We start from the raw sequence: 26605 nt of genomic DNA on the forward strand, positions 1-26605 counted from the left end.
GGGACTGTGGTGTGTTTGAGCTTTTTAGCCAGTTGGGCCGGGATGGGGTCCTCGAAGTGTGATGTAGGGTTGGATCTGGTAATCATTTCAATGATTTCTGTTTCAGAGATGGGTTCAAACTATTTCCAGTTGGTAGAGGGGTGCCTGGTTGGATAGTTCCTTCTTTGTGTTTTTTTACATTGTCCAATGCCCCCCGGAAGAAGGATTTTTTTTTATTTTTTATGTGTTTGTTGTAATTCCTGCGTTCCGTTTTGAGGTGGTTGAGGTGAGTTGTGGACGGGTTGTTCTTCCAGAGTCTTTCTGCAGCTCTTAGTCCTCTTCTTTCTGAGTTAAGGTCTGAGTTGAACCAGGATCTTGATGAATGCAATTCTCCTATAAGGCACTATGGAGGAATGTATAAACCTGCACTTACTCATTTCTAAGTATACGGTGGCCAAGGAGGGTTCTGTCTTTCTAGCTTTTATGGACCTCTCCTCGGCTTTCGACCTTGTCAATAGGTCCAAACTATGGTCAAGCTTACTGGAGTTGGGTATTGACGAAGCTCTGGTCACGTTTATGGCCACTTTGCACCAGGAGCTTTTTGCAGCTGTGCGAGTGTCTAACAACGGCAGGTGTACCCTTCTTTTAAATCTTTAAAAGGGGTACGGCAAGGCTGTATCTTGGCCCCCACGCTCTTTACTATCTACATCAACGGCCTGGGGGCATTCCTGCGAGGCAGGGGCACGGATGTTCCGCGTGCAGGAGATGTCCAAATCCCGGCACTCCTGTACACGGATGATGCCGTGTTGATTGCCCGCACTGGCATTGGGCTTCAGGTGCTTTTGAATGCCTTTGGCTCCTTTATGGAGAATTTGGACCTCAAGGTTAACGTGTCCAAATCCCATACAATGATCATGGGCCGTGATCGTGCCAAAAAAAGTCATAAATCATTTTTTTGCAGTGGGGTCCCAGTCTCCAAGGTTACTACATTCCCCTACTTGGGCGTTTTGTTTGATCATAAAGGGACGTGGGGCCCGCAGATAAGTGCAAAACGATTGGCGGTTACAAGATCTGCCTCAGCGCTCTTAGGTTTTGCGGGCAAGCTGGGAGCTAGGCCCATGGAAGCATTGTTGAAAATTTACAAGTGTAAACCTGTGGCCATTGCTCTATATGGGTCCCCTTTGTGGGGATATGTAAATCTTGACCCCATTCAGAGAGCTGAAAATAGATTTATTAGATCTCTCCTATCTGTCCCCCAGTCGACCCCAACCTATTCAATCATCCATAAGGAGGTGGGCCTACCGTATTTGTCAGACATATTGAGCCTAGCACCCTTGACCTTATGGTTGAAAATGTGGCTAAATAAAGATCTCCCATTGAATCATATGATTTTGAAGGATGTTCAATTATTGGACAAACATAGCAAAATCCCATGGCTGGACTACCTGATTAAATCATTTACGGACTTGGGTCGCCCAGAACTTTTTTTCAGCCCAGAAAAAATCAGGGTCCAAGATATAGGCCACATAAAGAAGCTATTTTATGAAAGGAAAGATGCATGCCGCGAGGTAGTTGAATTGCAGAAACCAGCAGTTAGGGCTCACTTCCTTCTGGTAAGTGTACCCCATCTTGCACCTTATCTTAGTTTCGTCACAATCCCTTATCATAGGTTCCTTTTAATTAAATTTAGGTTTAACCTTTTACATTTTCACCTTGGTTCTTTTAACTGCTGGCAGAAGCCAGAACAAGCCGCCCCTTGCAGTTGTGATAATTTTTCTGTGCAGGACACTTTGCATTTTGTCATGTTTTGTAGTAAGTTTCATGAGCAGAGGAAAAAATATTTGCTCCCCATTTTGAAAGAAGCAGGGTTCACACAGGTGCGCCCTGCACTGCTCTATTTACAGCTTTTGACAAATCCCCGCACCACCTTTAGTATTGCAAACTTTTTAGTGGCAGCTACAAGGGTAAAAGCTGCTGGCCAAACTCTTTCTTAAAAAAATGTTCCTTAAATGGGATAAGATGCATCTTTTTTATATTGTACTTTGTAAAATTTTGTATATAGTATTTATAATGTGTTTTTAAGCTTGATGCTTTTTAGGAATAACTGGAAGGCTTAGTTTGCTTCTCATGTTATGTTTTTTGTTTGTTTTGTTTTATTGTTTATTGTTTTCTTTGTATGACTTGGAATAAGTCGAATAAAGATATTAAAAAAAAATAAAAATTAAAAAAAAAAAAAAATTCTCCTGATTCTTTTTTGTTTTAAGGATGCTATTTGGTCAAGTATGTGGTTCATAGTTTCATTGCAGTGTGAAGTAAGTTATGTTGTAGATAGGACGCATGTGGTTGTGGAAGATCCATTTTTTGCTGTCCTTTGGAGGAGCAGTGGTATATGTTGGCGGTTAGTGTTTCAAGGTGTATATTCAGTGTGACTGAAGCTGTAATAAGAGTGTGTAAGGTGTGGAGGTTTTTTTGCGTATATTCAAAGGGCTCTTTTGGCAAAAACAATCCTACCAGTAACGCAGGCACCCTTGCATCATGGCATAAGGAGGCCTGCGTTAGAGCTAGTCAGCACACAATTCACTAGTGCAGCTAAGGAGCAGGAAATTAAGTCTTAGTCTTAGTAAATATGGAGCATTCCTGCTCCTTACATCTGTCAAATGTTAGCAAATCTCGCCCCAAGTCCCACCAGAGGTGCACAGGTAGTATCACATCCTTCTCCAGCCTTGACTAGATCAAATTCTGCACTTCCTGCATTCTCCACAAAAATTAACATGAGCTGGTAATCAGTGTATTAAAACCAGAACTTCATTTCTTGTATTAGTTCATGGCTTGTTATATTTTAATACTGGAATTTTGTTCCTACTTTAAATAGTAATAGTAATGGACAATGATTATGCTCAAGTGCAGTGTTTTGAAAAGGAAAGAAAAGGAAATGGGTGGTGTGACCACAATAAAATTGTTCAAAGGTGAATAGCCTTACCATAAACCAAAAAAACGTTTTTCATAAAACAGTGAATGGTGTACTAAAACATGATTTTTAGAATAAAAGATTGGTTAATGAATTAGAAGTGATCATGATTTCTTCTAATGTAGGAGGCACAAGCTTGTGATGACTGAACCTTATCCCCAGTCGCAACGTATGTACCTTAATGAGAATGTCATGTTTATTATTCCCTACCCAATCTCCATTAGACCACTTTTAAGTACATTGGATGAAACACAGTCTGCACAATGAATTTACCTATTAAGCTGTGCCAACAGAAATGCTGTTTATCTGAGCTCAAACAACTATATTAATTTTTAAGTGTAGCTATAATTCAGCTGTAAGGTACCTAGCATGTCTTTGGAGTGTTCAATAATGTGCAACCATCCCAATGACACCCAAAGAATCTCATGATGGACCTCCCGATCTAAAACCCAATATATTTGAGAAGCAACCCAACCAACCAACCGAGAAGAAGGGCTTGAAAATATTTTATTTTATGGTGTAGTTTGGGTCTATCAAACTGAATCTATGTCACACAATTGTTAATGATTGAACCTATATGCTCAGATATCGCTACTGCACCATGATTCCTCATTGTGGTCTCTTTGGTGATTGGAACGCAAGGCAATCAACCAACAGGTCGACTTGATAAGAACAATCCTAAATATAACATTAGTGGTGCTGTAAGGGTCCCATTGGGCCAAATGCAAGCAGGAAAAATACTGACTGGTAATGCAAAGTTCTGCATCAGGGATGCATCACGTAGAGGTGGTTCCGAGGAGCTGTGAGCTGTGATGTGAAGTCTTGAGTCAGAGATGTGTCATGGAGTGGCATTTCTGATGCAGAGCTACTAAGAGATGTGTTGTGTTGTTTCGCTCTGCCCAAGAGAACACAGCTGGTCTAGCAGAGCACTTTCAAGCCTAATTCCAAGGGTCCAGGACTGTGATGTCACCTGTTGGGGGCAAGACTCACAGCAGACAATTTCCAGGTGCTACGTTCAAGGTGGTTAAAGCCTTTTCTATACCTGAGGTTCTGATAAGGAGGCCGGCCAACTAGCCCTTAACGTCATTTGGGTGGTCCTGGGTTCAGGATGCAGGTTCAGTCCTTTACAGTCAGGCAGCAGAGCAGCAGGCAACAGGGTAGCAGTCCTTCTTTGATCAGGGCAGCACATCAATCCTTCTGAGTCTATTACAGGTTCAGAGGTGCACTGAAGAGTGGGTCTGAGTGTCAAATATTTCTACTTGGGACCAGCTTTGAAGTAAGAGAAGGTTCTGGAGTTTTCCACACCAAGCGGTGTTTGGAATTTCCCTCCTCCCTGCCCTAGCCCCAGCTTGTCTAGGGGCACAAAAGTATATTGTCAAACCCCTTTTAAGTGTGCTTAGGCGCAGTCTTTCTGATGTGCGAAGTATGGTAGGTGTCACCTATTTCCCTTTTGTCTTACTGTCCAATAGCAATAGACAAAAAACAACTGCCAGGTTACACAAAGTCACATAACCCAGGATACAGGCACCAAACGGTTGGGACAAGAAAATGAAAACCTTCTAAAAGTAGCATTTCTCATTCAGAATAGTGACTTAAAATATAACTTTACCATTAAAGAGGGCTTTAAATTTCAATATGTTAGACACCAATATCGATATTCTTACCTGCTCCCAATTGAAAGCTATCACTTACTAAACATAATAAGGTAACCTAATGATATCCCATTGGAGAGGCAAGCTTTGCAGTAGTGAAAAACAAATGTACGAGTTTTTCACTGCCAGTACATGTAAAACTTAAAAGTTCATGTCCAATTGTTTGAATACACTGTACCCTGCTCTATAAGCTATTTTGTACCTACCCAGGGTGGGACTTGTATGTATTAGAAAAGAAATGTTTAGGCCTGGCAAAAGGTTTATTTTGACTGATGTGCTATAATACACTCATCTATTACAAAATCAGAATCATACAATTAATGTATATAAACATGCACCAAATGTTTTTGCAAACATAAACAATGTTTTAGCGTCCGGCGATGGTGCAAACTCTGCCATGTGCTTTTATAGTATTTGAAGAATAGCTGGACCCCAGTAGTGGACCAGAGGCCCAAAGAGCACAACTGTATAGCCTGCAGGCTTCCAATATAACCAGTCTCTAAGGGAATGGGAAATAGAACAGGGATTCACAAAACAGGGTGCACAGCAGAGCACAGAGATCAGAAACAGAGCAGAGAGGCACGTAACAAAAGGGCCTACAGCACATAGATTTTTTTGTAAAAACACTTTTTATTGGCATTCAAGTTGATGACACAGCAATACAGTCTGCAAAATAATGCAGCGATAAATGACATTTCAGGATGATATTACGTCTCCCACATGAAGCCTTTTATACGTACCAATCCCAGAAACAGTTCCCGCCCCGTGCCCCCCCTCCCTGTCAGTGTGCCTTGTCCTCCCTCAGTGAACCGTTAACCAACAGAAAGTCACCTCTCTGATAAGCATACAAGGAAAAAGGTGAGTAGTGCGTTCCAATGGGGGAACCGATCTCTCAGAACCCCTGTTATATGTGTGGTAATTGTGTGCTTCGCTGGAAGTGGGGTACCCCTTAAAATATCATTTCTACGGTGCTGCTGCATTCCTCATCTTCACTCAGTTCACCCTCAGGCAGCTGGAGTGCTATCACCAAGGCCTCCCACGCCCTAGCCACCTCTAAGGCCTTGTCGTTGTCTAGGCGCCTGGCCTGTTGCAGCCGTAACGTGCTCTCTGCCTTCGCCCAACGCACCAGAGCGGCCCTCCAACACAAGTAGCTGGGACCCTGGCTAGATTTCCAGTGCATGGTGATCTCTCTTTTGGCTAGAATCAGGCCCAAATCATAAAACTTACTGGTAACGCGAGTACGGGGTGTGTGAGGGAACCATAACAATAAACAAGCGCCCATATCCGCGTCCATCTGCCGGTCTGTGACAGCATTCAGGCAGGCCATTACCGCTTCCCAGTAACCAGTCAGTTCACCACAGGACCAAAACATGTGAGCGAAATCCGCTCCCGCATCGAGGGCAGAGCGACAATGCGCCCTCAAAATAGCGCGAAATCTTAACTGGTGTTAGGTACGCACGGTGTAGAGTAAAAAACTGGATCAATTGGAACCTGGCGTTCCTAGTGCCCTTCCACGCCCGTCGCACCAGCTGCGGCCACGTCGACTCGGGAATCGGTCGCCCAATATCACATTCCCATTTGGCTCTCAACCCATCCATGGGCTGTAAGGTTTCTGTCGACATCCTCCAATAGAGGCAGGTGACGGCCTTGTAAGTACCAGCCGCCATGACCACATATTGGCAGCACTCGGATGTCGGAGGCTCGGCAAGCCCTGCCTTCCAGTGTCTCCGAATACTGGCCACCAGCGCGGTGTGTAGCAGGTAGTCACCCCGTGGGAGGTCGTAAGTGTCTCGTAGCTCTTGGAATGTGAGCAGCGATCCATCTTTGTAAAGATCACCAAGCACCTGCAAACCGAGCCCCTCCCAGGTTGCCAGCGCAGACCAGTCACCTCCATGCGGGAAGGCCGTGCACATTCCCAGCGGGATCTCAGGGGCATAAAGGCGAGCGGTACCGGAGCGCCTATGGCAACGAAGCCAACAGCTACGGAGTGTACGTTCCTCCAGAGTGAGCTGGGTAAGGTCTAGCTTCTGGCCCAAGATTATAAAGGAGATGACATGTCTGGGAAACAGTCTGCCCTGTGCCTCCTCTGGGCCCCGGTATTCTAAGGCCACTGCCTGGGTAAGCCACTGCAGCTGCGCCGCCAGGTAATACCACTCAAGATCCGGGACCGCAAGTCCCCCATCCGCCCTGGGACGCATCAGCGTGGCCAGCGCCACCCGCCGTCTACCCGATCCCCAGATGAACTCAGAGACTAGGGAGCGGAGTCTGCTAAAAACCGACGCCGGGATCCATATTGGTAGAGTGCGAAACAGATATAATAAACGGGGAAGTGCTACCATTTTCAGCAACGCCACTCGCCCCCGACCGATAGAGGTAGTGTCCGCCAGAATCCCATGCAGCCTCGCAGACTCCGGATCGCTCTGTCTATGTTACCCTCTAGGACGGCCAGCGAAGAATGATAGATGTGTGTACCTAGGTACGGGAGGCAATGATACTCCCATCGCAGCTCGCTCTCCGGGCGGGAGACATCCGTCCCCGGTGCCAGCGGGAAGAGACAAGACTTCCCCCAGTTGACTCGTAGACCTGAGAGGCGGCCGAAGTCTGAGAGCAAACGTTTGGCCCCATGCAGGGAATCGTCGGTGTCGGCTAAGAACAGCAAACAGTCGTCCGCATATAGTGAGATGTAATGGGTGTCACCTCTCAGTGGAAGACCTTCATAAGCTCGGCCCATACGGGCGTGAGCTGCCAAAGGCTCTATAGCGAGCGCGAATAGTAGAGGGGACCAGGAGCATCCCTGTCGCGTCCCCCGACCAACCCTGTACGTGGCAGATATGGTAGCGCCTGTCTTGACTCGAGCAGTGGCCGCGGCATAAAGCAAGGCAGTCCACTTCACAAACCGCTCACCCAATCCAAAGGCCCCCAGTACCCGGAGCAGGTATGGCCACTCAACGCTGTCAAAGGCCTTCTCGATGTCGATCGAAAGGACCGAGGCATCAGGGAGGCCGTCAACATTGCCCCCCATGACCCGAAGCAGTCTACACACACAGGTGGAGGTGGTGCGCTGGGGAATAAAACCCGCCTGGTCGGAATGCACCAGAGTGCGCATGTGAGCCAGAAGCCGCGTCGCGAGGACCTTGCTCAGAATCTTGTAGTCCGTCGTGAGCATGGACAGTGGCCGGTAGGCCGAGCGAGAGCTGGCATCGCCGCCACGCGTCAGTAAGGGTATCACCAAAGCCTCGCGAGCGGTCGCGGGTAACGCCCCGGTGTCCCAGGCCTCCCGGTAAACTGCCTGCAACCGCCTGCAACCGCGGGATCAGCACATGCGCGTAGGCTGCGTAAAACTCAATCGGTAGACCATCCGCGCCAGGGGTCTTGCGGCGAGCCATGTGCTTAATAGCTGCACGTATTTCTCCCTCGGTGATATCCCCGCCCAAGCTGTCCACGTGGCCCAGGTCGAGCCGGGGAAGCCGTGCCGCTAATAGGAATTCATCGAGCTCCACCGGTGCACTTGACATCTCGTTCCTATAAAGGTGTGCATAATATGCCAAGAATTGGGCGTTGATCTCTGACTGAGTGTAAACCATGTGCCCCTCTGGGGTAGCCAAAGCCACAATCGGAGTGCCCCGGGTCCCAGAATTCGCCAGCCAGACCAGCAGGGAACCCACCTTGTCACGTTCAGCATGAGCTCGAATAAGAAACTCCCTATAGTCAAAGCAGCGGAGCCTCTCCATCTTCGACGCAACTTCCTCCTGCGCGGCCGAAACCGCTCCGTGAGCCTCAGGAGTCGTGTGATGACGTCGTTCCTCCGCACGCAAGCGATCCTCGCTTAGCGCGACGTCCTGCAGGAGGGTCTTACGGACTCCCGCGGTAGCCGAAATACATACTCCTCGAACTACCGCCTTAAAGGCGTCCCACTCCAGCGCCCTACTCGATGCCGTGCCCTCATTAGTAGTGAAATAGCCTTCCACCCCAGTGCGTACATCAGCCTTAAACGCCGCATCCTCCAGCGCTAATGGGTTCAACCGCCATGTCGGGATAGCTTGGCGTTGCCGCGTCCATTGGACCACTACCAAGCAAGGGTTATGATCGGATATCGTTTTCGTCAGGTATTCGCTGTGGCGAACCAAACACTGAGCGTTCGGCGAGCAGAGAATGCTGTCCAGGCGAACATGCAGAGCATGCGGGGGGGGAGTAGAAGGAAAAATCCCTCTCAGTAGGGTGTTGAGTACGCCATGCATGGACCAGGCCCCAGCTACTTTGCCACTCTCTTCTACTCTTCGCGAGCCTGTGAGCTGCCGCCTGTGCCAGTGGTGGGTGAGATCTGTCTAATTCCACATCCAACACAGAGTTAAAATCCCCCCCTAGTAGGACCGTATTAGCCAGGACTGTCGCCAGCTTCCCGGATAATCGCGTGAAAAAGGCCGGCTGCTCCACATTCGGGGCGTAGACGCTGCAGAGCGTCACGTCCCTCCCATCCAGTCGGCCCTGTATAGCCACAAACCTCCCCTCAGGATCCACCACTGTCACCAAGGGTTGGAAGGGAGCCCCCGGCCTCACCCAAATCAGCACTCCCCTTGCAAAGGCCGAGTAGACCGTGTAGAACAGTTGTCCGCCACCTGCGCTGCAGAGCCCTCCCCTCCGTCTGGTTTCCTGCAGGAAGGCCACCTGGATCCCCCTACGAACAAGATAGGCATGCACCTTGTGACGTTTCAGCATGGAATGCCGTCCCCGCACATTCCAAGTCACACACTTCAACTCAGGTAAGGTCCCCATTCACAATAACAAGTACAGTTCTGAGTAAAGAAAAAACTCCAGGCACACTGACAACATCCCAAAAACCTGAACCCCCCGACCACCCAACAAACCAGTGTCCCACCCATCCCCAGAATAGGCCCCAAACTGTAGAAACCCATCCAAAAGCAAGAATCCCAAGAAGAACAACCTCTGGCAACTACCAGAGTCTCACAATAGGTGTGAGAAAGGGGGGGGGCTCGTCGCTACTTCCAACAGACCGTGAGCTACATATGCCGCCCGATCGGCCCACCCCAGTATGCCCTAGGTGTCCCACATCCCCACCTTGTCAATGGCAGGAGCCACAAAGAGTACAGAGCAGCCACCCTGCAGTTCCCTGCCCTCCCAGGACAAATGTCTCCTCCCCAAACACAGATCAGGAACACATCATCATGTATAATGCCACTTCGGGGGGGGCATTAGGATCATTCGTCTAGCAAGTCATCTGCAGTCCCTGCCCTCCCGGGATACATGCCTCCTCCCCAAACACAGATCAGGAGCACATCATCATATACAATACCACTTCGGGGGGGGCATTAGGATCATTCGTCCAGCAAGTCATCTGCCGTCCCAGGCGTGACATGGGGTGGCTCGGGCCCGCCACCGCCCGAACCCTCCGAAGCCCAATCCTCAGAGCCCCTAAGGGAGCCCGATTCCATCGCCGATGTCGACTCCACTGTCCTGGAAATGGTAGAGACCGCCCGGAGGGCCTCTTTGCGTTCCAGCTCAGTTCGTGACACGGAGGGGGTCCGAGCATTTGGTGGTCGTCTCCTGGGTCTCCTGTGCCGCTTAGGTCTCGGTGCAGCGCTCTGCGGCTCCCCAGAGGTCAGATGAGCATCGGCACCGGCCTTGTATAATTCCAGCCAGTCCCACACCTCGTCGGGAGAATTGTAGAAGGATGATTTGCCCTCCAGCATGATCCGCAGGCAGGCCGGGAACAAGAGAGAGTAACAAATACCCTCCTCACGAAGAGCCTTCTTGACTGCTAGGAAGGTGGAGCGCAGCCTCTGAACCTCAAGAGAATAGTCCGGGTAGATGTAAACATTGGCATTGTCCACCTGATAGGGCCCCAGTGCTCGTGCCTTTTGGAGGATAATATCCCGGTCCCTGTAGTGCAACAGGTGCGCCACCACCGGCCGAGGAGGTCGACCAGCAGCCGGAGGCCGGGCCGGCACCCGGTGGGCGCGCTCTAGGGTTTAAAACGGTGTCAAACCCTCCGGGACCACCACATCATGCAGCCAGGTCTCTAGATAGCCCAACATGTCTGACCCTTCAATTTTTTCAGGGAGGCCAACCACGCGTATATTATTGCGGCGGTTGCGTCCCTCTGCATCCTCCGCCCTCTGCTCCAGCAGATGTACCCGTTGTTGCAGCTCACCCAGTGAAGCCTCTGACGTCTAGACCGTGGGTTCCAATGTGTCCAGCCGAACTTCAGCCTGCTTGACCCGGTCTGCCAGTTTGCCGTGGTCCGCCCGCAGGAGCCCCACATTCGTGGATACCTGAGCGATGTCGTGGCGCAAGGCCTCTCTGGTGTCATTGATGGCTTGCAAGATCTGATCCAGTTGGCTCTGCGGTATACCCGTCGTCGATCCCCCGGTCAGAGCAGGGTCCTGACCGCTCGCCGATTCCTCCGCCGGGTCTGGGGGAGGCTTCAGGCGCTTCCCCATGGTGGCAGCTGGCCTCAGCCCTCGGTCAGCAGGTGTCGGGTGCTCCCTCAATCAGATCCACCAGGAGTCTGCGCTGCGCCAGCGGGTCGGAACGCAATCCCGCAATCCCAGGGGTCACTCCCCTAGTCGCGCACGTGGCAGCGCCGCTGCGGGTCCCCAGGTCTACCACCACGCTCGCAGCACTGGGTGGGCACACCACGCAGCCCAGGGCAGATGTCGCCAGCAGGCCCCAAGGTCAAGCCGCTTCCTCGGATCCAGGAGCAGGAGCGTGGGTGCTTGGCAGTCAGTGCGTCCGCGGTGGTGCGGCGATGCCAGCGGGAGTCGGCTCCGGCCCCAGCCAGGGGGGGGACAACGTCTCTGTACACCGGGAGAGAATCCCGCTAGGCTCTCAGGGGGCCGCAGCGCCGACCCCCCAGGTCTCCTGCAGTCGGCGGGGGGCTCCAGCACCACAGGATAATCGCCCAGTGCTAGCAGAGCACTCCCGGCGTGGCACTGTAGGATCGGGGCCGCTCACCGACCCCCGCGCTCGAGCAGGGAGTCTCCCTGGTCCCGCAGGCCTCCGCAGCTACAGGAAACGTCCAGCCCTCTCACCTGTGGGCACCCTCGATCTCACCCGCCTCAGGTCCACTCTGGGCCGGCCCATTCACTGCCGCCGCCGATCGGCCGTGAAGCCGCAGTCCCGACCCCTCTGGCACCCGGCGGCCGGCTGGCCCTCACTGCAGGTCGGCCACCTGCGTAATCGAGGCCGGGGATGAAGCAGGGCGCACAGGCCGCAAAAGATGGCCGGCGCTGTCCGCGAGCTCGTGCGTGGTGCGCCTCCACTCCGCTGCCGGGTCGGCCTTTCCGCCCCAGATCAAATCTCGTTGTCCGCGGGTGGGGATGCGGTCAAACCCAACTCAATAGAGCCAACAGGAGAAGGTAAAGCAGGATAATCGGGGAAGGCTGTTACGGAGCTCAGAGCTCACGCGTCCATTTTCTTCGGCGGCCAAGCCACGCCCCCTCGGCCTACAGCACATAGATGACATAAAACAGAACAAGTTGATAGAAGAGAGAGAGATCGAAAGACAAAGAGAGAGAGTGACCAGGCAAGGAGCAAGGCAGAGCTCTCAAGGCACTGGTGCAGGAACATAGGTAGATCCTCGGATCAATGAATACAACCAGCTTAATGAGTAGTTGCATTCTATTGTCTCCATAGTTTTCTTCAATAAATTGAAATTCTGAACACCTTGTGGAATATACCTATTGAAAATAATAGATATTTAAGTATGGACTATAAGAGCCATTTGATCTCAATACCTTTAATATTTGTCTTTTTAAATTATGTTTGAGAAAAATAAATAGTTTTAATTGGGAAACTAAATTGCTAAACCCCAACGGAAGCATAGCCAGAGAAAACCGTTTACACATGAACTTAAAAGGAATAATATTTTTTAAGGGTAAAATGTACTCTGCACCATGTCTCTTGGTTCCTTATGATACTTGGTTTAAATTCTACCACTTGGTTAGGCAAACAGAGTTTATCTCAAAGCCCACTGATGTTAAACTTTAGTAAAGAATTCATTGGGCAAAATACCCTTTTTACTTGATTGGTCTTAGAATCGTTTAATGTCTGACAGCTGGTGATTAACTTGGATCCATTCAATCTTTACATTGTTGGGTATAAGGTATTATAACTTTAGAAACATCTGCCACTAATTGAAGGGGATGGGGGGAGATGGGGAGTTATGTTTTGATATAACTGGCATAGAAGTTATTATAATAGTGTTACATTGAGAATCGGATCTTTTAAGAAAGAAGACTGCTATTATTATGTATACTATGGGAGATTCCGTATTGGATTAATCAGTGAAATGCCAATAAAGATCATTTAGAAAAAAAAAACTACCGCTGTTCTAAATCAATGTGATGATGTCACTACATGTACTTGCAGATTCCACCAGCCTGGTTGGAATAAGAAAGCGGATTAGATGATGAAGTTCTTTTTTTAGCCTTTTCTTTTTCATCCACTTTTTTTATGGACTTCCAGCCACAAGAGCAGGACGTATACTGATGGCTTTGCTGTAAGATTATCTGAGAGTACAAAATAATTTGTTTTGCTTTAAGAGAACTCAATATTATATGTAACTTCGAAATACACAATACATTGTCTGAATGTTCTCTAAACTGTACCATAGAATGATTGCCTGATTGTAAAATACATAATGGTAAATTTTATAAATAGTATGTGAAATCATACCCCAATTTAAATCTAATGAGGTAACTTTGTTAGGAAGCAGAGCATCCAAAATTCAAGCACATGGATCAGGTGTGTATCCTTTTGAGCTATTGTTGGACATGGAAGTGAATTCCTAGAATGAGTAGGAGAATAGCCCGACACCATTTGATTTAATTCTGTTGTTTAATTTTCTGCTTTCAAATTGGATACTGTGATTGTAACTGTGCTGGATTCCTTAAGGGTAATCCTTTTTAGCTTTCACCTACAAGGCACTTGCAATGTGCTTGTTAAGTCTCTTGCAACAAAAAAAATAATCTCAAAAGAGACTTAGAGACCACCCATTACTTACATTTACTTATAATTGGTTGGCTTCCACATCACTTTTGTTTCCTTTATTACTGTTTGTCAGCACCTACTCCTGCCTCCAGCTTCCTGCTCAGCTTTATATCATTGTCCTTGCTGTGGGGCTTGGACCAGGTACTGCTTCTGGCAGCCAGTGCTGTTCCACACACGTGTAACATACTTTGTTTATCTTTTACTTTCCTGTGCCTGCATTTTGTTTGTTGCTTGCCCGTCCCTACCACCACCTTACTCCCAAAACTGAGTACCATTTCCCCACCTCACATAGCTTGTTTTAGATAGTGCAAAGTCGACCAGATGGACTTGGAGTGCTTTAGATGAGCGGCAGTTACTTCACACAAGGGCACATTAATTTTACAGCACGATTAAGTGACTTGTGCAGAATCACAGGATGATGAGCCAGTGCAGAGACTCAAACATGGTTCTCCTTTCCCAAAGTTCGGGCTGGACTGTTCCCATGAGGCACAGGGTCAGACTGATTTGCATATAGCCATGTCTGAAATGGGGTGGCTGAGTGGGCTAATGAATGGTGATGGATTAAACCCAGATCAGTTGACTGGGGGTGAGTGTTTGATTTGCTCAAACGCTCCGTCCATCATCCCCTTTTGTATCACTTTGTTCGCCCTAAGTGTGGCAGGGTATGCTCAGACGTGAGTCCCTTGCTCACTTGGCCACTGGATTCAAGATAGCCTGGCTGATGAGGATTATGAATCCGAAACCGGTCCCAGGATGCTTGTTTCCGGTCCATGGAAGACATGGCTTGGCAGTTCGGGCTGGACTGTTCCCATGAGGCACAAGGTCAGACTGATTTGCATATAGCCATGTCTGAAATGGGGTGGCTGAGTGGGCTAAAGAATGGTGATGGATTAAACCCAGATCAGTTGACTGGGGGTGAGTGTTTGATTTGCTCAAACGCTCCGTCCATCATCCCCTTTTGTATCCCTTTCCCAAAGTCAGCAGCTCTGGCCATAATTCCACAGCCTGTCAATGATCAGTGTTCCAGCTAGCTGCACTTTGACATGCTGTTAACTGCAATGGGCATTTGCTCAAAAATATAAACTGAATATTACCTATAGGGAAAATAAATATTTTAACTTGTTTGTATGTGCATAGTTTAAAGATGAATTAAAGTCCTATGACAAGGTCTGGCCATGCCATATCACTTATTTTTAGCTATGTAGCACAGTAACTCGCACCAATGTGCAACTTTAAAAACAATACATTGACAAAGCCAATAGTTCGCACATAGGCGAAATCGGTTTGCTTTGCCATTGCTTGTTTTTCTTTCTATCATTTTTTTTTGATGAGTTGGCCTCTGGCATTATAGTTTCTGCAAGAGTCAGTATTTTTGGGAAAACCAGCTGTTCTTAATGGTATTTTCTCCCTTCAATTGCTTTCACAAGCTTTCATATCTGGATTAGATATACATACTAGAAGCAAAAGAACTAACACTTAATCTGTATTTTTAGTAATTTTGGGGCATATTACCAAGCAATAGCGATAATTATCGCTATTGCTTGGTTAGAGACAAAAATTTACCGCTGAGCTGCGGCGATTTTTATCGCAAATAAACCTTGGTATTACCAAGGTTTATCGCAAATGCGATAAAAATCGGCCGCAATGCATGAATATCGCTGAAAAGTCAGCGATATTCATGCATTATTGAGCTAATGCTCTTAGCCATGTTATCCACCTCCCATTGGATAACATGGCTAAGAACTGCTCAGGGCAGGTGTTAGCTTTTGGAAAAATTCGCGCTTAGCGCGAATATCTCCATAAGTTGGTAATAGGAGATAGCGATGTTAGAGACTGTTTCCAGTCGCTAACATCTTGGCACGCCCACTTTGCATATCATTAGTGATAAATATCACTGACATGCAAAGTGGGGCCCAAGATGGTCGCTATCTCCTACTAGCTGTTGCTAACTGGTGTTAGCGACAGCTAGGTAATAGGGAGATAATTTTATCTCCGCTTTCTTGGCTTTTAAAGCCAAAAAAGCGGAGATAAACCCCCTTGATAATATGCCCCTGAGTTGTTTAAATTGTAATAGACATTTTGGGGCATATTATCATTGTCCTTGTTGCTTGTGAGCATTTCAAGAACTGTTGAAGGGATCTATAGAATGTTTTGGGCAGGTCTCCCAGCTTGAGCTTCCTTAATAATTATAGTACTTCATTTAGTTTAAACTTCACAATCCCCCATTTGCTGTCTTGAAACATTTGCTTGAGTCATGCATTCAATGTTTTCTTTCCTTTATCACCTAATAGGATACCTTCTAAAATACCCCCAAAACCTAATGCAAGATTTTGGGTGCCAGCCAATATTTTTACTAACTGCATTGTGCTGGTAATACCTCAAGTACGCACCACATATTCGATGATAAGAATTATTCCTCTAATTGGAATATTAATTTCTTTAATTGTAGTGAATTAATTCCAAACAGCAACTCTTTTGCCTTTGGAAGAGTCAACAAGGTCTCGAATTTTAACAATGTACAGTCTACAATTGACAGACTATTCCTTTGAATATTTTGCAATGGTCTGTCTTCCTTAGAGTAGCCATGTCTAAAGTCCTTCAATGATGGGACCTGAGTTAATTGAATAGCACACATTTTTTAAACAAGGCTGGAACAGTTGAGTTCCTGGTTGAACTGATTCTTGATCAGTTTTTGATAAACCTTCATGTTTAAACAACATTAAATGTAGATTTTCCACAGCCTTGGTGGGCTGAAAATCTGGATTTTATTAGGGACACGGAGGCAAATATTATGCAATAAATCCTTTATTGCCACCACTCAGCAGCAAGAAAAAAACACAACATGTTCTTAGAATACAGAATATAGAACTTCTGAGAACATTCCAAACTCAATAAAACTCCTTTCTTGTATGTACTCTTCCTTCTTATGTTGCCTGCGAAAAGAGAATATAACAACAAAACAAATCCAAAACTAAAAGTCTGATAAACTTGAAACAGAACACGAAGTCTTCATTCTTCTTTCCAACGACGATATGAAAACAACAAATCTCATAAAGTCCATTTAATTCGTATTCTGACCTGCACACAAAAATAATAACAGAAAACAATCAATAAAAGGGACCCGGGCTAAGGGTGGGATAATATTTGCCTCCGTGTCCCTAATAAAATCCAGATTTTCAGCCCACCAAGGCTGTGGAAAATCTACATTTTATGGCACGACACGGAGGCCAACATTATGCAAGTTCAAAGCATATCAACAATACATTGAGCAGCACTCTCAATCGGTTTAAAATAAAATTTTCTGAAAACAGAATCTGATGACCAATCCGCACTCCTCAGAATATCTTGTAAACTTCCACCTAAAATCCTTGCTTTGGAAGCAGCTGCACCTCTAACAGAATGTGCTTTAAACTTACCTGTATCAACACCTGCTTTCTCCATAAGTAATTTAACCCACCTTGCCAAAGTTGATGCCGAAACTGCCTTATAAGGATACCTGAAGGAAATCAGTAATTGTTCTACCCCAACAGGTCTAAGAGACTTAGTTCTGCTTTCATACTCTTTAACACAGCGAACCACACAAAGCTTTCCATTCTCTACTAGATAAGGATAGAACACTGAATTAGAATTAGTCTTCGTTCTTTGCTTTATATAAAAACATATACCCTCAGGAGTATAACACCTGCTTGAAACCTCCAAAGCACGAACATCTGAAACCCTTCTAAAAGAAAGAAGACATAACAACATGGTAAGCTTAAGAGTCAAATCTCTCAGATTCAAAAACGAATTGTCCTCCCATGACTCGAATAAATGTAAAACAACAGATACATCCCATAAAGAAGAGTATCTAGGTCCAGGAGGAACTGCCAATCTAATACTTCTTAACAATCTCTTAACCATTACATCCTGACCAATAGAAATTCCATTAACCAATTCATGTCCAGCTGAAATAGCAGACCTATGTAAATTCACTGACCTATAAGCTAAACCACCTTGGAATAAACTTGTTAAATAATTCAAGATATTAACTACATCTGTTGAAACGGGATCCAAACTCCTTTCCACACACCAACCATTCCATCTATTCCATGCTGACCTATAAACCTTCCTTGTACCTGGAGCCCATGATTCCTCAGTGAGTTTCTTAGCCTCTGATGAAAGTCCTGGCTTACTCCAAACTCTCCTGAAAGCCTCCAAGCCAGGAGAAGAAGATGCCCTGACGTCACTAAATCGTGAAACTCCCCTAAAGGACCTCGTAAAATCCCTTTGAATACAGGGAGAAGAATTGGTAAATCCACACTCATCTCTAATAACAAAGGGTACCACGCCTGAGAGGTCCAAAATGGGGTTATCAGAACCACTGTCTCCTTCCACTTCCTGACCATACCTGTCACTCTGCTTATCATTGAAAAGGGGGGAAAAGCATATGGCCTTAGACCTCTCCAATCCTGTAGAAATGCATCCACACCCATCGCATCCGGATCTGGATGCCAACTGAAAAATCTGGTTACCTGTCTGTTTACCCTGTTCGCAAAGAGGTCTACTTGAAACGGCCCCCAAAACTTGTTCAACTTCATAAAAACCATTCTGTCCAACATCCAATCGCTTGAATCGTAAAAGTTCCTGGAATACCAATCTGCCACAGAATTCGAGTCCTATTCCTTTCCAAACAATACTCCCAAAAAATCTTTGCTATGTCTGCCAAACCTTTCGAACGAGGACCTCCCATCCTGTTCACATAACGTACCGCAGAAACATTGTCCATTCTCAAGATCACTGAACAATTCGAAGTTTGATCTCCAAAGCATCTTAAGGCGAAAGATCCTGCTAACAATTCTAAACAATTTATATGTAAATCTCTTTCCTGACTCGTCCAACGTCCTCCAGTATTCAGCCAACCGCATCTTGCACCCCAACCTTCCATGCTTGCATCCGATTCTATAACCAGATCTGCATTCTCTCCAAATATTGCACGCCCATTCCATGCATCCATATTCCTTAACCACCAAACCAACTCTTGTCTCGCTTCCTGCGAAAGACACACATTCTCTGAATATTTCAAACCACACCTTAAATGATAAGCTTTCAATCTCTGAAGAGCCCTGTAATGCAAAGGACCCGGAAAAATTGCCTGAATTGTTGAAGACAAAAGGCCCACAACTCGAGCCAACATCCTTAAGGATATACTGTCCATTCTCAAAATATTCCTTAACTCTTTCCGAATCCTTTTCAACTTTTCCTTTGAAAGTTTCAACATAGCCTGTTCTGTATCTACTACAAAACCCAAAAATTGTGTCTGTTGACTTGGGATACACTGAGATTTCTTTCTGTTGACTACAAAACCCAACGAATCTATCAACTTGATTGTCAAAGCCGTATGAGAAAGAAGAGAGTCTCTGTCCTGATCCATCAATAAAATATTGTCTAGATAAATTATCAACCTGATCCCTCTCTCTCTCAAATAGGCTGCCACTGGATGCAGTACTTTCCTGAAGCACCACGGGGCTGAAGACAGTCCGAACGGAAGACATACAAATTTCCAAAGTTGGTCTCTCCAAGCAAATCTCAAAAATCTCTGATGTTCCCTGCAAATCGGAATCGTTAAATAAGCATCTCTCAGATCCAATCTTGTTAACCAATCCTTCTTTATCAAAACATCTTTTAAAAGATAAATCTCTTCCATTTTGAAATGGTGATAAACCACCCAATCGTTCAATTGTCGCAGATTTATTACAGGACGCATACCTCCTTTGTCCTTTTTTTCCACCAAGAAAATATTGCTTACAAAACCTTACACATTTTCTCTTTCTTCCACAATCGCACCTTTCTGAATTAATTCTTCCACCTCTATGTCTATTAAATCTAACTGTTCTTTCCCAAACGTTATTGGATTTGGAATCCTTTCCTGTACCGGCATTTCTATGAACTCTATCCTGAAATCTTGTACTGTTTCTAACACCCAAGGATCCTTTGTTACAGTCCTCCAGACACGTAAAAATTGGGCAAGTCTGCCGCCCAATCTTACTTGGATAGCAGAAAGGTCTCGACTTACCAGCTGAACCTCTGCCTCGTCTCTCTCCCCTGTTAAATCTTCCTCTTCCACGTTGTCTCTGGGAGAAAAATCCTCCTCTAGAATATTGCTGACCATAGTAGCCTCTTCCAAATCCTCTTGAAAATGAGCCTCTCGTAATACCTTGACCTCGGCCAGGGAACCGGCCCCTTGTTCTCCCGGCCATGCCAAAAACACGCTCATTGAAAACTTTCTTGATCTCTCTCTGCGATTTTTGTAGACTGCTAAAAGTACCCACATATCTCGATAATTCTTTAATAAATTCATCACCGAAGAGAAGCCCTTTCGCCAATGGGCCTTCTTCCTTAATAGCAAGGTCTACTAATTTTGGGTCGATTTTAAGCAATAAACTCTTTCTCCTCTCAATCGATAGGGCTGTATTTGCGTTGCCTAGCAAACAGACAACCCTTTGAATCCATTCCCTTAATTCTTGTACATCAATCTCACTTTTATTCACGTTGGCTTCCTCTGCCATATCAAAATTTTGGCTACTGGTCCTACAACATCTAATAATCTATCTTGACAGGATTTCAATCCTCTGTCAATACCTTTCCTCGGATCACGACCTCCTTTTGCAATAAAAGCAATCATCTTAGAATCAAGTTCCGGTGTTATCAACACCTTATTATCTACTAAGGGTCGTGGACATTCCGATCTTAGTCTTACCCTAACCTCTTTAGGGATTTCTCTTCTCATCCAATATTCCAAATATTTCACAACATGTTCAGAAGGAGTCCACTCCGGTGAAAAGGGATGCTTAATCAAAAGTGGATCAAACATGCTATCGCCCATTGGATCTTTTATAGAATCACTTTCTGTTGACAAACTCTCCTTCCTACACCTTTTAACTTGAAAATCTTCTTCCGAATCAAAATCAGAACTACAACTGATTTCCACCTCTGCACTCTCAGAGGAATCCTCACACACAACATATTTGTGTTTACGTCCTTTCTCTTCTCTTGGGCCTCTTACATGCCCTTCTTTATTGCCCGTGGCAATCTCTTTTTGCCTGTCAGAACAGCAAATATGTTCCACATTTGTAACTTTTGACTTTTTACCATGTTCCTCTCTACTAGAAACATGTTTCCTTTTCCTTGAAGCCTTTTTTGTCAATCTCTGCGCAGAATCATTCTCCTGTGCAGAATAAAAACCTTCTGCCTCATGTCCCCCAGATTTAGAAACAGACATCATCTCTAGTTTCTTTTCCATACGTAAAGAAACTTCTGTAGTAATCTTTTCAATCGCCTTATTAATCCTCTCATCTAAAGAACCTTCACCTTGTTCCATCTTATTATTAAAACTAAAACTCCTATCACCACAAAATGTAATACTTAAAATATCTCTTGTCAAGAAAGACACTTTAAACTAATTTAAAGGTTCGTTTAGACTAAAATCTCCTTTAACACTGATACGATCCGACTGAAACCTGTAAAACGCTGTTATTATAAACCCTTCGTGTTCTAAGAAAACGTTCATTCGCCTGAAGCCTCGTTACTTAGCAACGCTAAAAGTAACAAGGCTCCAATATGCCAAAATACCTTCGTGCGCGCTAATAAACAGTCAAAATGTCATCGTGTGTGCAGGAAAGCTTCTACATGTACACATTGAATCTATGCGTCATCATGCTCGAGCTCCTCTGACTCGCGCTACCTTCACGCTCGAGCCCCTCTGACTCGCGCTTCGTTTAACTGAATGACTCGCGCTTCAAGAAATTAACGGTAAGCGCTCGAGCTTCCAAATAAAAATCGCATTTTAATAATAATATTTTCCGATCACATTACGTTATCAATCCATTTTTACCTAATCAATTACCCTTGCCTAAATTTGACATATCATTAAAGACATTCAGACTATAAGGAGAAGAAACGGTTTCCACACGAGTAAAAATTTATATTTCCAATACTTTAACCGTTTTAATTTTTTTTTGAGATCATTCAAAACATCTCTTAAATAAATCACATTTATTGAAAATAAAAAAAAAGACTCTACATAACAACCTTTACTTATCTTTTTTTAAACAAAGCTCCTTATATGAAATAATCTTAAAATACAATTCTCATATGAAATTATATAATATACATTTTAATCAAATTTTATCCAAGCCTAATTCTTCAAACTCTTTATTATTAAATTTCTAGTGATGAAATTAAATTGTACTTATCTCTTTGAGCAGCAGCAATAAAAGAAGGAAGAGTACATACAAGAAAGGAGTTTTATTGAGTTTGGAATGTTCTCAGAAGTTCTATATTCTGTATTCTAAGAACATGTTGTGTTGTTTTCTTGCTGCTGAGTGGTGGCAATAAAGGATTTATTGCATAATGTTGGCCTTCGTGTCGTGCCATAAAATCCTACTAACTCTTTTGTAAAGTAGCTGACAAAGTGTCAACTGGTTTACTTGGTGATTTAATAATTGCTTATTTGTTCACTTTGGGTTAATTAACCCATTGGGTTCACCTAAAATGTATAAAATAAATGTATTCTTCATACTTTTAAAAGCTCCTTGCACACTAGAAGGTGCTTTACTTGACTGCATATTTTCCATTGTTATTGGACCTTTGCTTGTTTCAACATTTATCATAAGTGGTGCACTAGGTGCTAAAAGGGATAATTCATAGTTATCCTTAACTTCCAAACAATGGGCCAAGGGGAAGACATGATTTCATCAGAATACCAGTTACAAGGCTGAAGAAGATAGCCCCCGGGGTCCGGTTTGCGTTCAATTTTCTTGCAAATTTCACTCCTGTGGGCACTAACAGAATATGGTGATCCATAAGCAGGGCTAAAATTAAGCCCTTTGGCGTCTGAGAATAATTCCTTTTAAAACTCACTGGAGAAGCAATGGGATACAAATAACTCCCCCCCTAAAAATCAACAGCTGTTGCCAAAATTCAGTTACCTGGCCTGTTTCGAGTTTATATCCTGTGTATGTGTATGTCCCTATTTTTCATTTGAAGCATCTAGGCCATCATAGCCTTTGGAACATTAATGTTATAAAGGCATCTATTGCTGCTTTTATTATAGCCTTAGAGCCCGCCATAGTGGGCTCTACCATCTATTTAAGGCCCGCTCCAGCATTAAAGGCCAGAACCGAAGGAGAGGGCCTTTAACAAGAGAGCAGGCCTTTACTGGCCGGTAGAGCCTGCTATGGAGGGCTCTAAGGCTATTAGAACAGTCCGCCCCTAGAGGGCAGAATGTTCTAATTTGTGAAACAAAGGCCTCACCGAGGGAATGGAAATCCAATCGAGATCCATGAGGCATTTTGTTCACAGCAACAGCTCAATCTACCAGCCAACTACCTCCCTAATGCAAATCCCACCCCAAGTCCAACACAAGTGCATCCTGTCCAAACAAAAGGCAGCTTCTGAACCAATGATGAGGGTGCTTGTGGTCCAAAGCCCAGGGACTGTAGAACCATAGTGCGACCACGGGTTTGGCAAGCCTGAGATTCAGTAGAGTAGACAAGTGTCAGCCGTGGTCAGTAACGGAAGCTCAGGTCGCTCTGTGAGTGCGCACTGGAGAACGGAAATAGGAAAGCAAACAGGGGGCGCATGAGTGCCACAGCCGCTTTCATCAAACTGAGAGAAGAAGGGGTTTGAACTTCACAATACAAATGGGAGGACTGTCAAATCGGAAAACACAAATAATGCAACTAAACCAGAACAAAAGCAACACACATTAACATCACACTACACCAACAATACAACATCAAAAACACAACACAGTCTCATGATAGAGAAATCAAACACAGCTAAGCAATACAAAACAGCACTATAATGCAACAAACATGAGACAGAACAGAACAACAGAACAAAACAAGCACAGAACACAATAAAGCTACTACACTAACAATGCAATACAATAAAAACACAAAACACACCTCATTACAATGTACAACTATGCACCCAGGACAGCAGAAAACCAGTGCCATTAAAGATACAGAAGTTGTAGCATGACTGGTAGCTGCTTGAGGCAGCATAGGGGAAGTCACAGACAGTGATTGAAGCTCAGACTGCTCTGTGAGCAGACACAGCAGACAGGAAACAGGAAAGCATACATTGAGAGCATGAGCACAGCTGCTACTTCTGTGAAGAAGTGGGGAGAGAAGTATGGCCTTAACAGTACACAGGGTGAGGATTGTTGAATATGGAAAAACAACAAACATAACCCAACTATAACAAAAACAACACAAATAAAGGGAACGCTACAGCAAAAGTAGAACAATAGAATTCACAACACAGCCTTATAGTATTTGGGATAGAACACAATAACGCATTGCAAGAAAAACCACACCAAAACAATAAAACACAACAATACAGCACACAAATCACAATAACAAACAAGAAATATACAACAGAACACAACATATGAACAAAACAACTACAAAATGCTAAACCTCAACTACACTAATAACACTGCAGAATAATACCACAAAACACACTAAATTAATAACATATAATAATGCCACAAAACAATACATCAACATAACAAACACCTCACAATATCCACACACAACAACCCTACAAAGCACAAAAATATACCCACAAAAAACGCAATATCAACATACAGTTACAACAATCAAGAACAAGGAAACAGCAACACAAAACACAACTCAAACGACTCGTGGTACTTTTGATTTGTTGTGATGATTTCTGTAAAGGGAATACTGTGTTGTGTTACTATGCTGTGCTGTTGTTGCTCATCTGGGTTGTTGAATTGTCATATATTATTTTGTGTTTTTTGTATTATTTGTGTTATGTTTTTCTTGCTGAACTGCTGTGCATCTGCTTGAAAGTGTATAACGTTTTTGTCACATATTATCCTCCACCACAGAACTGCTTTCTTACTACAGTAATAAAAGTATTCGCAACAAACAGTGCCCTACCTACCACCAATGACATCTAATAATGACTAAATAAAAATGGTTTGTGATCTGGTGATGGGACTTTAAGAATTCTTGTTCTCATCATATTTAGGAGCTTAAAAAGTCTTTGCATGTAAAGTGCGGCTGGCTAGAAAGCCCAGACTAGCTGTACGTGCCAGAAGTGGCAATAGCCATCTCATGGCCAAGCACAATTCACTCTTTCAGTTAGTAGTAACATAATGTCTGTGTAAACACATATTAGAACAGAAATTGCACTCATAAAATAGCTAACTGGTCCCAAAGTAATGTTAAAAACTTGAAATTGAAGTTCCTGAAAAAAAAGAATTTAAGCAGAAATTGGCTGTAAAAAATCACAATTACTCCCAAAGCCATGAGAGCTAACATACACAGTTCTAAATCTAGACCTGTGTCGATCTGCTCTCTCCAAGCACCGATTGTACCTGCGTGAACATCTTGTAAGAGCACCTTAATGGCCAATTTATTGTGAATCAGAAATTTCGATTCAAGGTCACTGGTGCCTGCAAACACCCCCTTTGTAACTTAAAGGCCATGCTGTTTTGCAGGAGCACTCAATAAAACCACCGCCATCGAAATAAAAAATATAAATAAAAACCAATCTGCCTGACCTCACACAGGGAATCCTTTATTAAACTGTGAGGAAATGTGAAAAGCATAAATATTCAAAGGTAGATTTGTTACGTAGGTCAATAAGTACAGAGGGACAGAGCTGATTAAATTCAGCCTCAGCTCAGTGGTCTGAAAAAAAAATCTTATAAGCATGCTAAATAAAATAGAAAAAGTGCCTCACCTTGGAGAGCATGCATTCCACTAATAGCATGGTTACTGAGAGTGGTTTTCGACGGATTTACTTGCCTCTTGGGAAGAATGGGCAATGCTCTCCCCAAAGTATAGTGAAGAGGAAGTCACTGCATTGCTTTTCTTTTTTAACACACCTATGTTGATAGCATCAGTTCTGGTTTTGGATCAATTTGACAATTTTCTTATAGTGGTGCATTTTTCCTGTAAAATCAGTGGTAGCCATGATTTCAGGACATTTTACTTAAAAATGACAACACATTGGACTTGATCATCCTTATGTTCATCTACAATAGAGATTATATTAACGTGAGACTTTTAAATGGAGATGGCTTTGTTTGAAGGGGCTGGAAACTGATGAATCCCATAGCTCAGCTACGACTCTGAAAAAGCAATCAGACCGCCGTGCAACACTGCTCCCAAGCATACATGCCTGTGTCGCACCGGTCAGCTATGCAATGCACAGGCGACATCAGGCTGGTGTTGCACCTGCCACATAATGTAATACATGGAAGAGGTGTGGCCTAGCAGCCCGAGCGGCTGACTCCGGAGCGCAGGGATAAGGGTTCGATCGGCGGTGGCAGCTCAGCTCAGCACCATGTGACTCTGGGCTACAGCTCACTTAATCTTTCCAACGGCCCCTTGATACCTTAAGGGGTGATATGTTTGCGCTTTACAAATATGGATTATTATTATTATGCACAGGGGGCTGCTTCCACACATCCAGGCCATCTGTGGAAGGCTGTTGTGCCTGTCACCTGTGCAATGAACAGGGTGCTGCCCCCGCGCATGCTGACCATTCCTGGGAGAGTTTGGTAGCTTTCATGACTTGAGTTCTCCGATTCTCCTGGCATCATGACACAGTAAAAGATGGCAAATGAGGACACAGAAGGCATTCACAAAAGTGTGCACAACAATGCACACAAACAATCTTGTGCTGGAGCTTCTTGTGAACAACTTGATAGCTATCCAAGTTCCCTAATTTATTAAGAGAACTTCATATTAGACATTGTTTAATTTGAGCCTGTGGTTTCTGGTGTTCGGCACCAGCACTTAATTGTCAACGCTGGCATTTATAACAGTCTGCCACATGATGGTGCTGTTTGTCTGATTTAGATGTGAGCACAACCGTTGTTTATTAATTCAATGTGCATTAAAAATGACTAATACCTGCCACCTAATCCATACTTATAGCTATGGGGGCTGGAATAGTCTGAATTGCCACACTT

This window comes from Lissotriton helveticus, chromosome 8 (genome assembly GCF_964261635.1).
Source record: "Lissotriton helveticus chromosome 8, aLisHel1.1, whole genome shotgun sequence".
Taxonomy (NCBI): domain Eukaryota; kingdom Metazoa; phylum Chordata; class Amphibia; order Caudata; family Salamandridae; genus Lissotriton; species Lissotriton helveticus.